Here is a 15,047-nt window from a genome sequence, read left to right on the forward strand (position 1 = left end):
CGTCATTGACCGGCTTTCCAAAGTTGCACATTTCCTGGCGGTCAAAGAAACGATCACTGCTAGTCAGTTGGCAACGCTCTATATGTCCAGGATTGTTTCACTCCACGGTATTCCATTGGTTATCAGCTCAGACCGTGGCAGCTTATTCACTTCAAGATTCTGGGCAAGTTTCCAAGAAGCTATGGGAACTCATCTGTCATTCAGTACTGCGTTTCATCCTCAGTCGCAAGGGCAAGTTGAACGCGTCAACCAAGTTCTCGAAGACATGCTTCGAGCTTGTGTTATTTCCTTCGGCAAGAAATGGGAGGAATCTCTCCCGTATGCTGAGTTCTCTTATAATAATAGCTATCAAGCTAGTCTGAAGATGGCCCCCTTCGAAGTGTTATATGGACGAAAGTGCCGAACCCCTCTGAACTGGTCAGAAACTGGGGAACGTCCACTCTTCGGTCCGGATATTATCCAACATGCCGAAGAACAAGTCCGCATTATTCGTGAGAATCTCAAGACTGCTCAGTCACGTCAGAAGAGTCAGTATGACCGTCATCATAAAGACATGGTCTATCAACCTGGCGAAAAGGCTTATCTTCGAGTCACACCAATGAAGGGTGCTCACCGCTTCGGAATCAAGGGCAAACTAGCTCCTCGATATATTGGCCCATTCACTATTCTCGAAAGGCGTGGAAAAGTGGCATACCAACTGGAGCTTCCGCCGAACCTTTCTCAGGTTCACGATGTGTTCCATGTGTCACAGCTCCGCCGTTGCTTCAAGGACCCAATCCGAGCAGTGGATCATGAAGTGCTCGAATTGCAGCAGGACCTCTCCTATAAGGAGCATCCGGTCCGCATTCTCGACCAAGCTGAACGCCGCACACGTCAGAAGGCGATCAAGTTCCTCAAAGTCCAGTGGTCGCACCATTCTGAAGATGAAGCCACTTGGGAACGCGAGGATCGCCTGCGTGATGAATACCCCGCACTGTTTCCTTCTACCTCCTAAATCTCGGGACGAGATTTCTTGTAGTGGAGGAGTTTTGTAACGCCCGGATAATCAAGCTACAGTAATCCCACGCTAATGGTGCCACGTCACCACGGTTACTGTTGCTAATCTACCGTTAGGTCAAACCGTTTCAAAATTCAAATTCAAATTAATGTCAACGATAAAAGTTTTTCAAAATTTAAAACAAAAATGTTCGGGAGGTGCCATATTTTGCATAAGTAAATATGGTGTAATAAACACATTTTTATAAAATGCCTAGATAATTTAAATGATTAAAACAGAAAAGAAAATAAATAAAAGAAAGAAAATACAAAAGAGAAACAAAAAAAAGGAAAGAAAGAAGAAACCCCCTCTGGACCGTGGCCCAACTGGGCCAACCCCCAGGCCCAGCCGGCCGGCCCACCCCCACTCTCCCCTTATCCACTCCCCCCAGTACCCCACCGACACTTCCCCCCCCCCCACGAAATATCCCCCCCTCTCCCCCGATTTGGATCGGGATCGAGAGGAGACCGCCGACCCCGTGCCAGTACGTCGCCGCCGCCTCGCCCTCCTCCACCGCTGCCCGAAGACCTCGCCGCCCCGACCTCGTCCCTGTCGTCGACCCCGCCGCCTTCGCCGACCCGTCCCTGTCCTCCTCCCCATCGGACCTCATCGAGCCTCGCCGCCCCCTCTACTCTCCAACGTCGGTGAGGGCCGCGCCCTCCTCCTCTTCCCTCTGCCCCGTGCGCCACGACCTCGTCCGCCGCGCCCAACCGCGCCGTTGCTCGGGCCAAGCCCCGCTCGCCGCTTCTCCCGCCCGACGCCGTGCCCGCCCACTCCGGCCGCTCGTTGCACTCGCACGCACGCCCGCGCCGCAGCTCGCGTCGCCCGCCCGCGGTGGCCTCATCCATCGCACGCCCCGCGCCACCGCGCCACTAGGCCCCTGCCGCGGCCCCTGCTCGCCGCTTCGCTGCCGGCAGCGCACCGCTCCGGCCACGTCCTCGCCTAGCGCAGCCGTTCGCCCTCGCCGTTGCGCCCCGCCTTAGCCCGGGCCGCCTGACCCGCGCCGCCTCCGCACCGTCGCGCCACGCCTCGCTACAGCGCCCAGCTCGCCCCATCGTCGCCTCCACCGTGACCCCCTGCCCGTCGCTCTACGCCCTCCCTGCAGCCGGCCGCCGCGCCGAGCCGCTTCCCGCCGGGGCCGAACCCCGCCCTGTCGCCCCCCTTGTCGCGCTGCTCCGGCTGCCGCCGTGGCCGGCGCCCCCCCTTGGTGGCCTTGGGCCTGCATGTGGGCGCACGCCCCGCCCGCGCCTGTAACCGCTGCCCAGCGCCCGTTTGGCCCTTGGGCCAATGACAAGGGGGCCCCACCCCCAGAACGATAAAAAAGAATAAAATAAATAAATAAATAAATAATAATTAAATTAAATTAATTAATTAATTAGTTTAATTATTAGTTAATTAATTAGTTTACCCTAATCAGTCTATGACATGTGGGACCCACGTGTCAGATGACTGCTGATGTCAGCATGCTATCATGCTGATGTCATCGCAACACTGTTTCGGATAATGTATATATTAAATAATTAAATAAATTCCAAAAATTAATAAATTCTTTTAAAATCAATATAAAATAAACCGTTGCTCAGATGAAAATACTTTGTACATGAAAGTTGCTCAGAACGACGAGACGAATCCGGATACGCAGCCCGTTCGTCCACCACACATCCCTAACCTATCGAACTCGCAACTTTCCCCCTCCGGTCCGTCTGTCCGAAAACGCGAAACATCGGGAATACTTTCCCGGATGTTCCCCCCCTTCGCCGGTACCACCTACTGCCGCGTTAGGACACACCTAGCACCGCTCATTGTCATGTCACGCATCGTCATGTTTATGTTTGCATTGTATTTACTGTTTCTTCCCCCCTCTTCTCTCCGGTAGACTACGAGACCGACGCTGCTGCTGCCCAGTTCGACTACGGAGTTGACGACCCCTCCTACTTGCCAGAGCAACCAGGCAAGCCCCCCCCTTGATCACCAGATATCGCCTATTCTTCTCTATACTGCTTGCATTAGAGTAGTGTAGCATGTTACTGCTTTCCGTTAATCCTATCCTGATGCATAGCCTGTCCTTGCTTCTACTGTTGTTACCTTTACCTGCAATCCTACATGCTTAGTATAGGATGCTAGTTTTCCATCAGTGGCCCTACATTCTTGTCCGTCTGCTGTGCTATACTATCGGGCCGTGATCACCTGGGCGGTGATCACGGGTATATACTTATATACTCTATACATGACACCTGTGGTGACTAAAGTCGGGTCGGCTCGTAGGAGTACCCGCAAGTGGATCTTTGTGGCGGAGCGACAGGGCAGGTTGAGACCGCCTAGGTGAGAGGTGGGCCTGGCCCTGGACGGCGTCCGCGGTTACTTCGACATAACACGCTTAACGAGTTCTTGGTATTTGATCTGAGTCTGGCCATTTGGTCTATACGCACTAACCAGCTACGCGGGAACAGTTATGGGCACTCGACGTCGTGGTATCAGCCGAAGCTCTTTTTGACGTCAGCGACGGAGCGGCGCGCGCCGGATTGGACTGGAACGCCACTAGGCTAGGTCTGCTTCCGGCCGCCCTCGCAACGTGCAGGTGTGCAATGGGCGATGGGCCCAGACCCCTGCGCGCATAGGATTTAGACCGGCGTGTTGACCTCTCTGTTGAGCCTAGGTGGGGCTGCGACGTGTTGATCTTCCGAGGCCGGGCATGACCCAGAAAAGTGTGTCCGGCCAAATGGGATCGAGCGTGTTGGGTTATGTGGTGCACCCCTGCAGGGAAGTTTATCTATTCGAATAGCCGTGTCCCTCGGTAAAAGGACGACCCGGAGTTGTACCTTGACCTTATGACAACTAGAACCGGATACTGAATAAAATACACCCTTCCAAGTGCCAGATACAACCCGGTGATCGCTCTCTAACAGGGCGACGAGGAGGGGATCGCCGGGTAGGATTATGCTATGCGATGCTACTTGGAGGACTTCAATCTACTCTCTTCTACATGCTGCAAGATGGAGATGGCCAGAAGCGTAGTCTTCGACAGGATTAGCTATCCCCCTCTTATTCTGGCATTCTGCAGTTCAGTCCACTGATATGCCCCTTTACACATATACCCATGCATATGTAGTGTAGCTCCTTGCTTGCGAGTACTTTGGATGAGTACTCACGGTTGCTTCTCTCCCTCTTTTCCCCCTTTCCTTTCTACCTGGTTGTCGCAACCAGATGCTGGAGTCCAGGAGCCAGACGCCACCGTCGACGACGACTCCTACGACACTGGAGGTGCCTACTACTACGTGCAGCCCGCTGACGACGACCAGGAGTAGTTAGGAGGATCCCAGGCAGGAGGCCTGCGCCTCGTTCGATCTGTATCCCAGTTTGTGCTAGCCTTCTTAAGGCAAACTTGTTTAACTTATGTCTGTACTCAGATATTGTTGCTTCCGCTGACTCGTCTATGATCGAGAACTTGTATTCGAGCCCTCGAGGCCCCTGGCTTGTATTATGATGCTTGTATGACTTATTTATGTTTTAGAGTTGTGTTGTGATATCTTCCCGTGAGTCCCTGATCTTGATCGTACACATTTGCGTGTATGATTAGTGTACGGTCAAATCGGGGGCGTCACAGTCATCACTGAAGTCTTTCTGTCCGTGTGATCTGAAGACTTATTACACTTGAGGACTGTGAATCCTCCAGCCGGTTAGGAGTCGCGTTCTGAGCATCCAAGAGTCATTGTGGATTGCCGGTGAACAAAGTCTGTGAAGGTTTGAAAGTCTACCTTGAATACTTACCAGAGTGATTGGGCGAGGACTAAGTGTGAAGACGCGGTCTTCTGAGTTGAATCTCAGCCTCCCTAACCAGACGTACAGTTGTCACAGCAACTGGAACTGGTCCAACAAATCCCTGTCCTCTCCAAGCTGCTGGTTCTATCTTCTCCCTCTCTTTACTTACAGTTTGTCTTCGTGAAGTCATTGCATGCTTGCTTTATCTGATTGACTTCACTGTGTGACGACTATTGTTGGTTGACTTCAACTATCTTCCATCCTGATCTATACTACCAGGCTGCTTATAGTCTTCGTACTTTCACTTCATTACTTACTTGACTATGGCAGTCTAGTATAGTCTACCTTCCGCTGCATATCAATAGGTTCATTTCTATCGTTTGTCTTCAAAGCCCCCGTGTTTTGAAGACTTTCATAAAAATCGCCTATCCACCCCTCCTCTAGTCGATAACTAGCACTTTCAACGTGTCCACATCCCTAAAAACTTCACGTTCAAATTCGAAACGCAAATTGAGAAACAAAATAAGACAAATCCCGATATGAATAGTGTTAATTTTGCTTTTGTCTTTTTGTGACGCTATTCATGCTAGTGCTAGATTTGTCATTTGTGTTTCTCAACTAATAAATGCGCACATGCAACGCACGTTAATATTTAGGCAATATATTAATTGCATGCGGATATTAGGTATGCTATTATTTGTGTGTTAATTATATGAATAGTACAATATTTGGTATGATATTAATTGCACGTTAAACACGTTGAACGCTCGCCATTGGCGCAATCTAGCTAGGTCGTTGGATTGACTTAGTTTGATGGCCGAGATCAATTGGATCTGCCCCTTTGGGTCTTTTTATATTGGTATAGATGTGTATTTCGAATTTGGATATGATTTTTTAGGGGTTGTAGTCACCTACATTGTGAACATTCACAAAATAAACTAGAATTTTTCGAAACGTCTAAAATTGTTTTTTCAAAGTTGGTATCAAGGGAGCATTCAAGGTATGGTATCACCTGATACTCTCCTATATACATATGTACTCCCTCCATTCCAAAACAATTCAAAACCTTCGTTTATCGTAACTTGCACTTGTTTAAGTTTGATCAAAACCCAAACAATATATTTCACTTGTTTCAAAACAATGATTTCACTCAAGAAAAAAAATTGATTTCACTCATTTTTAAATGTTGGTTTCACTATTTTCAAAACATTTATTTCACTCAATTCACAAAGATAATTTCACTCATTTCAAAAATCGAATTTCACACTTTTTAAAGGTTTACTCATTTAAAAAAACATATTTCGCTAATTTCACTTACTTCGAAACATTAATTTCACTCAATACAAATAAATAAATTTCACTTATTTTTCACTTGTTTCAAAAAAATTCTTTCACTCATTCAAACAAATAATTTACTCATTTCAAAAAACTTGTTTCACTCATTTAAATTTTTTATTCCACTCATTTAAAAATGTTGGTTTTACACTTTTCAAAACACTTATTTCAATCAGTTAAAAAATGATTAATTTCAAAAAATTGATTTCATGGATTTGCTTTTCCTAAGCAGTTTCACACATTGAAATAGTTTGAGTGAAAAAAGTTGATTGAAACGTTAACATTTAAACATGTTTGAAATGTATTCAAGATTTGTCCTGTTTTAAATGTCTTGGCGCTAGGAGTTCAAATATGAGGTAATATCACCAACAGTCATAGAACTTGCGCTCGATGTTTAGTTTGATGCTAAAACTTTAAAAATACGGATTTGTGGTCATCTAACTTGTTGTTTGATGCAAATACAGTGCTTTGTACTGTATCCAAACGTACAGCCAGCCTGTGTGGCCTGCCAGCCCGCGGTGGCCCACATGTCATTGGGTGGGAGTAAAAAAATTCAGATAACTCCCTGGATTTTTTAATTACATAGAAAGTCTAGGGGAGACCCACTGTCAGTGAACAGTATACAAGAGAAAAATTAGAGGTGGCTCAAATCGATCCTGCGACCTACTGGAAGTGCTACCACACTGTCAACACAGCGCCCACCGCCCAATGACATCAGATGCTCGCAAAGGATAACGAGGTTTTATATCCATTCACCTTTTTTTTTGAGAATTTATATCCATTCACCTAAAACACCAGGGCTTGTCAGCTCTAAAGTTCTATAATCAGTGCAGCCCATTATGCATCTTTGATTTTTTTTTAGAAATTTGTATGTAAATTATGATCACAGTAGTAAACTTAATGTTTAAATTTTTGTGTATTATAAATATTGTAAATACAAGTAGAATAAATTTCTTTCAAAACAGTTCATGTATTATTTAAAAATATTTACATATTTAAAAAAATATTTATGACTTAGATTAGTTTTGTATAATTTAAAATAATACAAATATATGTAAAATTACAATTAAGAAATATTAATTTAATTATACAAACATTTCAATAATTATAAGCACATTTGTATAGTTCAATGTTCGTATAAATATTCATAATTTAAATTTTAAATTGTTGACATGAATATTCAGTCATGTCTAAGACAATACACATGTTTATATTTAAATGTTTTATTCACTAATCATTGTTGTATGTATAATATCTTTAACACACAAATATTTGTACATAATTTTATTACTTATGTTTTACAAGTATCTTAAAAAGTTTCTTAAATCATTTTATTACTTACGTTTTACTAAATATTTTTTATATCATATTCAGGCTTACATATTTTTTATTATCTAATCATCTTCTGTATGCATAAGATTTTTGACATGCAAATATGTGAACACAACTTTATTACTTACGCTTTACAAATATCTTAAAGAAAATAGTGCTTGCAAAATGGGGCGCAGTATGTGCATCCCATTTAAGCTCCACATGCATCCTGGTTCAAAAAATATTGTTCCACATTAGACAATAGAGCTTGAAAGGTGTAGTAGCTATATCGGCTTGTGTTCTACTCGTTGGTCACGGGTTCGAGGCATAGCGGTTCCCTTTTTTATGTTAATTTGCTCATCTAGGAGAAGTACAGTTTTTGTCGTGGAATTGTCACGGCAGATGTCCTAGTGTGAGGACTTAGTCGTGAGGCCAACGCATCCATGTGGTAGCTTGAGAGGGGTTGAGCGGAATCGAGAGACGCAACACAAGACAAGGGTTTAGACAGCTTCGGGCCCCGGGAAACATCGTCCGGTAACAACCCTACATGCTGTTTGTGGCTAGGTCTCATTATCATCATGAGGGAGTCGCCGTAAACCGGCTCTCCTAGTTATGGCTAACCCTTAAGATTGTTTCTTCTTTCTTGTCCCTCTTTGAGGAGCCCTGCCCCTCCTTATATATGTTGAAGGGGCGGGTTACATACTAGTCCTAGTAAGATTAGGATTACTTTATTACAAGTGGAGTCCTAGTCTTGCTTCCTTTGTAGGAGAATATTCCTTGTGCTTCCCTCATAAACCGGCCCACCATTAATATAAACCGGCCTTCTGGGCCTTGGGCCTTGTCATCCGTCTGTCCCGCCCGCTGGGTTACCAGTGAGTCTTAATGTTCAAGCAGGTTGCTTGTAAACCGTCTGGTCAGGGCGGGTCGCCAGTGAATCGCCAAGTGTCAACCGGGTCTCAAGTAAACCGCCAAGTCCGGCCGGGTCATATTTCCGGCCGGGTCATACCGCGGGGTATATCCCCGACAGTTTTTGTGTCATACTTTTGAATTTTAATTTTACAAATATTTATATTATTTTAAATAATAAAAATATTTGTAATCTGTAGATCATAATTTACATACAAAATTATAAAAATTAAAGGTGCAAATTGGGCTGCACGGATCATGGCCCATTAGTGCTGACTGGCCCACGTGTTTAACAGAAGAATCTAAGACTAGTTATCCGTTGAAAAAAATGTGTATCATTTGCTGGGTTGGTAAACAGGGTGCGCGCGCCTACTTCAGATCGCCGGTTTGAACCCCACCTTTCTCTTGTCTACTGTTCATTAACAGGTGGGTCTACTTTTCTATGTAATTAAGAAAATCCAGAGACTTATCGGATTTTTTTAACTCCAAGCCACGGACATGTGGGCCAGCCCATGCTGGTGCGCCACGCAAGCAGTGTGTACGTTCCGGATACCGTAGAAAGCACCGTATTTGCACCAAACAACAAGTTAGATGACTATAATTAAATCTGTATTTTCAAAGTTTTAGCACCAAACTGAACATCAAGCGCAAGTTCTACGATTGCCAGTGATATTACCTCTTCAAATATACACAATGCTTTAAACATGAAATTACGGTTTAAAATATATTATTTGTTGGGTGAAAGAGGAGAGAGAATGAATGTGTCTTATTCATGTGTTGCATGCACCCGCGAAGCTTTAGTGTGGACCAAGGGGCCCAGTGCCACCCCACCCCCTTAATTTTGGCATTTATTGAAGAGCATTGCCAGCGTTTATAGTGTTTCAACGTGTGATTAGCCCCTCTTGGCCTACTAATTTGTTCCCCTAGAGTCATGGCCCCCTCTTAAATTTTGCTCAAGCTCCGCCACTGGCTGCATGCACATGAATGTGAGAGTCATACTACGGCAACGCACCCCCTGTGATTTGACTTTTTTAATAGTAATTATACTTATTTCTCATATAATAGTCATATCGTTTACAAGAAAATGAGAAATAAAATCAAGGATAACAACATCCCAAGAACCAAGAAACTCAGTAGTAAAGGAGTATCTTGCTAACTCGTCGGCCACCTGATTCATTTCTCTGAAACAATGTTGGAAAAATAAGTTTGAGAAATCGAGAGATAGCTGCTTACATTCAGCAACAACGTCGGCATCAGGTCCCAACATCCATTAAAAAAACTGATTCAACTGCAAAGGAGCTATCCGATTCCACCTCTGCCGAATTGCATCCCATACTTGCCAGAAGGAACATACAATTTCTGATTGCTAATAGTTCAGCAGCATCAACATCATGGGCATGCGGAAAGAACCATGATGCTGCAACGATGAAAACGCCACGGTCATCACGTAGAACTGCACCACTAGCTCCCGATAGCGTGTCTGTATGAAAAGATGTGTCGACATTCACCTTCACCACACCATGAGTTTTTTTTTCACATATGATTACTGGTCCTCGCTGGCAACTTGGGTATCAAAGATCGAATATAATTTGTTGCAAGGACTTTAATTGACATCGCCATTTTATCCGGGCCTTGGATGTCCACTCCTTTCACAAGCTGGTGTCACTGCCACCATAGAAACAACACTGCAATTGTTGCGAGTTCCGCCACCGGGAGACCATCGACTTTCTCTGTAAGTTTGAGCAGTATCTTCAAGGTAATGGCGCGAGATATATCTTCTGCCATTACTTTCTTCACAGCGTCCAAGAGGCCTAAGCATTTCCAAACTTCCTTTACCTTACAACAACCAAAGAGTGTATGTTGCACATATTTCTGCATCGATTGAGCATCGAGGACACTGTGGCGATACGGGGATATGTCGGCCAACAAGAACGCCATAACATGGTAGAACTCCATGAAGCACTTGCCATGCGAAGTGTTTTACTTTGCCAGGCACCTTAAGTTTCCATGCAAACATATACAGAGTATGGACCGAGAATACAAACATATACCATGTGCTTGTGGCACCTTATAGGATTTTGGATGACCAAACCTCAATAGTCCTTCAAAATCGTTGGCTTATTCCTTGTGGCATTGTTGAGTACATTTACAGTTTAGGCCTGCCGTCTTAGGCTGACTGGTAGTTTTACTAACAAGGATATTGCAAACAAAATTGAGAAGGATTTGGAAGTTTTACACTCTACAAAATAATAGTAGTAGCCTGTTTGGGGCTGAAAGGGATCTGCTGCAGTGCACATTATTTGAGAGAAGAAATTGTACAACTTAAATAAAATATGTTGATTGATCCAGTGGTGAGCTATTCTGAATTCATTTCATGATGTGACTGCTTATATCTGATTCCTGGCCATTTGGTGTTCTTTTACAGACTTGGTAATGAATCTACAGTTTTTTCCGGTCTTGGCCATGGTATTCAGGATTCATGGGTTCATTATTCTCAGTTTCGTTTATGCCAGGCTTGATCAAGAGACTATGCTACAAAATGGTCTGAGGTGGTGGCTCACTACTTCGATGTCATAAAATTTCAGATTTTTTTGATTTCTTTTGCTATCTTTTGCTATTTCAGGTGTGCCACGTGCATGCAAATTTTCATCATGTTTGGAAGTTCGACGAGCTCGCAGAAAAAAAAAGTAAATCTACTCTGAAGTGAACAGTAAATTCAAAAAAATAGAAAAAAAATAAAAAAATTCTGAATTTTTTGGGATCGAAGATGCTCGGGTGTGCAAGGTGCGTACATATTTCGTGGTCAAATGACATCCGAGAAGGTCGTGCCAATAAAAACAAAATAGCGTACGTGTGCGTGCCGCTTCGGGTGGTTTCCAAACCCTCGGATCTTATTTTACCATGAAAATTTGCACGCACGTTGCCCACCAGAGCATCTTCGATGCCAAAAAATTTCAAAATTTGTTGACTTGTTTTCTATTTTTTTTGAATTTACTGTTCACTTCAGAGTAGATTTACTTTTGCTTTTTCGATGCGAGCTCCTCGCACTTCCAAACATGACAAAATTTTGCACGCACGTGGCGTACCTGAGTATCTTCGATGTCATAAAATTTCAGTTTTTTTTGCTATTTTTTTGATTTTACTGTTCATCAGATGTACTGTTCACACGTGGTCAAAACCGGGTTGATTCAGTCGCAGGGACGGAAAATGACCGGTTTCAAGAGATCGGAGTGCACTCTGTCCGGTTTTAGAGTTGAGGGACGAAAACTAAACCCAGCGAAGAGTTGAGGGACGAAAAGTATACTTTTCTCTTTTGTTAACAACTGATGCAGGGAAAAGAGAGTTGCCATACGTTGTTAGGAGCAGAATTGTGGTATGCTTTGTTCATGATCTCATGGATGATGATCTCCGTATTTCTGTCAATAAATATTTGTATGGTCTGCATACTGCTAAAGGAGTTACAACTAAGCATTGTACTCGGAGAAAATCACCAAGGATGTTCTGTACAAACGTATCCAAGCTTTTTCTTCTTCTCACATAGCTGCTTGATTCTTATTGACAAAAAAATCTTGCCCTGAACTAGGTTAGTTACATGTATGGACCAGACACTACAAAATTCTTCCACTGAACTAGGCTGAGTAGTATGTATGGACTACACACTCCAATTCAGATATTCGATTAGACCTCACGAAAATAATTTTATAGGCTTGTTCTTGAAAATGCTAAGAGGAAAAAAGAATTGATGTAGTGCTCCATACCCATGTGCCACTCCTTTAATTCTTATTAGTTCAGTACATATTAGTTGAAATTTTTGTTCTGTGATATGGTGGTTGCTTATAGTTGGACGAGCTTGAGAAGTGAGCTCTCCGACTGGTCAAGATCAGGAACAAAGGCGGAGAAGAGGTACAAGAGGACCACAAGTGGCTTGAGTTTCTAAATATTATGGATGTGAAGTATCATGCCGCTCTCCTCCAACTGCAGTGGCTCCGCTAACAGGCCCGGAGATGAAGGAAAGGAGCAGCCCTGTAGGCTCATTGGGGTTGTCGATTATGGGTGGTCCGGACCTCACGCCGGCAGCGAGGACCGTGCCGTCATGCCTCCACGTCCGTCCTGTTATCCAGTCATTGATATCAGCCTCAAGCCAGTAAGCTCATCCCATTTGTAAGTTCCGTACTTCTTCTATCAAATCTAAGATTTGGTCTAGTTATGTCTATGTGATGTATACCAGATCAGTCCACTTGTGTGAATTAAACCATGGTCTCTCTAAGCACGTGAATCTGTGTTCAAAGTAGCTCATGAACTGCAGAATGCTTTCTTTGTGGTGTGCTTCATGGATTGAGAAACAATCTAAAATTTTCCTTTCTGCTTAATCCTTGGTGAAATTTAGCTTTACACTTAATCCTTTGTGAAATTATCCTTTGTGTGTTTTACCGCATGGAGATAAAGTCATGCCACAATTTGGCTTGACGTTTCAGTTCTGTGGAGCGAAACCGCAAGTAGCTAGCAGCGGCAAGCAAGCCAGCAACACAGCTCCTTCTCTCCAATTTTCCTTGAATCATTGCCATCTGCATGGATATTTTTCTTTCATTCATGCCCAATTTAGTAATGTCCTGCGTATTGATTATGTGTACTGTAATGGTATATATGTGGTTCATAATTTGAAAAAAAAGTGTTGTCCTTTAGCTTGGCCCACCCAGCCTTTTGTCTGTAGCTCCTCTACTGAGTTAAATTTCTCATTTCTGTACACAAATGGTTACTGTTTGAGTAGTATCATAAGCAGATGATCAACATGATCAACGGATTAGCTAGTTTAAGCTTGGCTCGCTAGGTTCATCAATTTTTGGTCATCATTTTCTGGGGACTTCTTTTCTGGCGGCTCAAAGGCATCATCGACCATTGGTAAGTATTGACTTCGTTCTGGGGTTTTGGTCTTCTTCCGTACCCATTCTTTTAATATTTGGATCATATTTTGTTGTCAACACTATGGTTTGATGGTGTATGGAGCCTTAGGCCCTGAACAGAATGATTTTCAATCATTCGGTGAACTGCTGTTTGATCATGATGTTGAGGTTTCCGTTTTGTTTTCGTAAACAAATACTTTGCTTTCTGTTAGAAATTGAGTGCCCCCTTGCATTGAATATAATTTCTCAGCACCCTGGTTGTTTGCATCCTGATTTGTTTTGTTTTTTACATTCGTCAAAATGCTTAATTGTTAAGTACAGTAGTAATATGAATAATATGATTTAATTCAGGTTTTGAGAATTTTTAAATTTTATGAATTGCATTGATCGAAATGCCATACTACGTAGTTCGACAGAACACAGCGACAAAACTGTTGGGGAACGCAGTAATTTCAAAAAAATTCCTACGCACACGCAAGATCTATCATGGTGATGCGTAGCAACGAGAGGGGAGAGTGTTGTCCACGTACCCTCGTAGAGCGAAAGCGGAAGCGTTATGACAACGCGGTTGATGTAGTCATACGTCTTCACGATCCGACCGATCCTAGCACCGAAAGTGCGGCACCTCCGCGATCTGCACACGTTCGGCTCGGTGACGTCCCACGAACTCTTGATCCAGCTGAGTGTCGAGGGAGAGTTTCGTCAGCACGACCGCGTGATAGCGGTGATGATGAAGCTACCGAAGCAGGGCTTCGCCTAAGCACTGCAACGATATGACCGAGGTGGATTATGGTGGAGGGGGGCACCGCACACGGCTAAGACAATGTCTGTTGTTGTGTTCTAGGGTGCCCCCCTGCCCACGTATATAAAGGAGCAAGGGGGAGGCCGGCCGGCCCTTGGGCGCGCCAAGGAGGGGAGGAGTCCTCCTCCTAGTAGGAGTATGACCCCCCCTTTCCTAGTCCGACTAGGAGGGGGAAGGGGGAAGGAAGGAGAGGGGGAGGGAGAGGGAAAGAGGGGCCGCGCCTCCCTCCCCTAGTCCAATTCGGACTCCCTTGGGAGGGGGCGCGCCACCTCCTGGCTGCTGCCCTCTCTCTCCCCTAAAGCCCACTAAGGGCCCAATAACTTCCCGGGGGGGGGGGGGGAGGTTCCGATAACCCTCCGGCACTCCGGTTTTATCCGAAACCTCCCGGAACACTTCCGGTGTCCGAATATAGTCGTCCAATATATCAATATTTATGTCTCGACCATTTTGAGACTCCTCGTCATGTCCGTGATCATATCCGGGACTCCGAACTTCCTTCGATACATCAAAACACATAAACCCATAATACCGATCGTCACCGAACGTTAAGCGTGCGGACCCTACGGGTTCGAGAATTATGTAGACATGACCGAGACACGTCTCCGGTCAATAACCAATAGCGGAACCTGGATGCTCATATTGGCTCCTACATATTCTACGAAGATCTTTATCGGACAAACCACATAACGACATACGTTGTTCCCTTTGTCATCGGTATGTTACTTGCCCGAGATTCGATCGTCGGTATCTCAATTCCTAGTTCAATCTCGTTACCGGCAAGTCTCTTTACTCGTTCCATAATGCATCATCCCGCAACTAAATCATTAGTCACATTGCTTGCAAGGCTTATATTGATGTGCATTACCGAGAGGGCCCAGAGATACCTCTCCGACAATCAGAGTGACAAATCCTAATCTCGATCTATGCCAACTCTGCAAACACCATCGAAGACACCTGTAGAGCACCTTTATAATCACCCAGTTACGTTGTGACGTTT

The sequence above is a fragment of the Triticum aestivum genome, chromosome 5D, assembly GCF_018294505.1.
Source record: "Triticum aestivum cultivar Chinese Spring chromosome 5D, IWGSC CS RefSeq v2.1, whole genome shotgun sequence".
Classification (NCBI taxonomy): Eukaryota; Viridiplantae; Streptophyta; class Magnoliopsida; order Poales; family Poaceae; genus Triticum; species Triticum aestivum.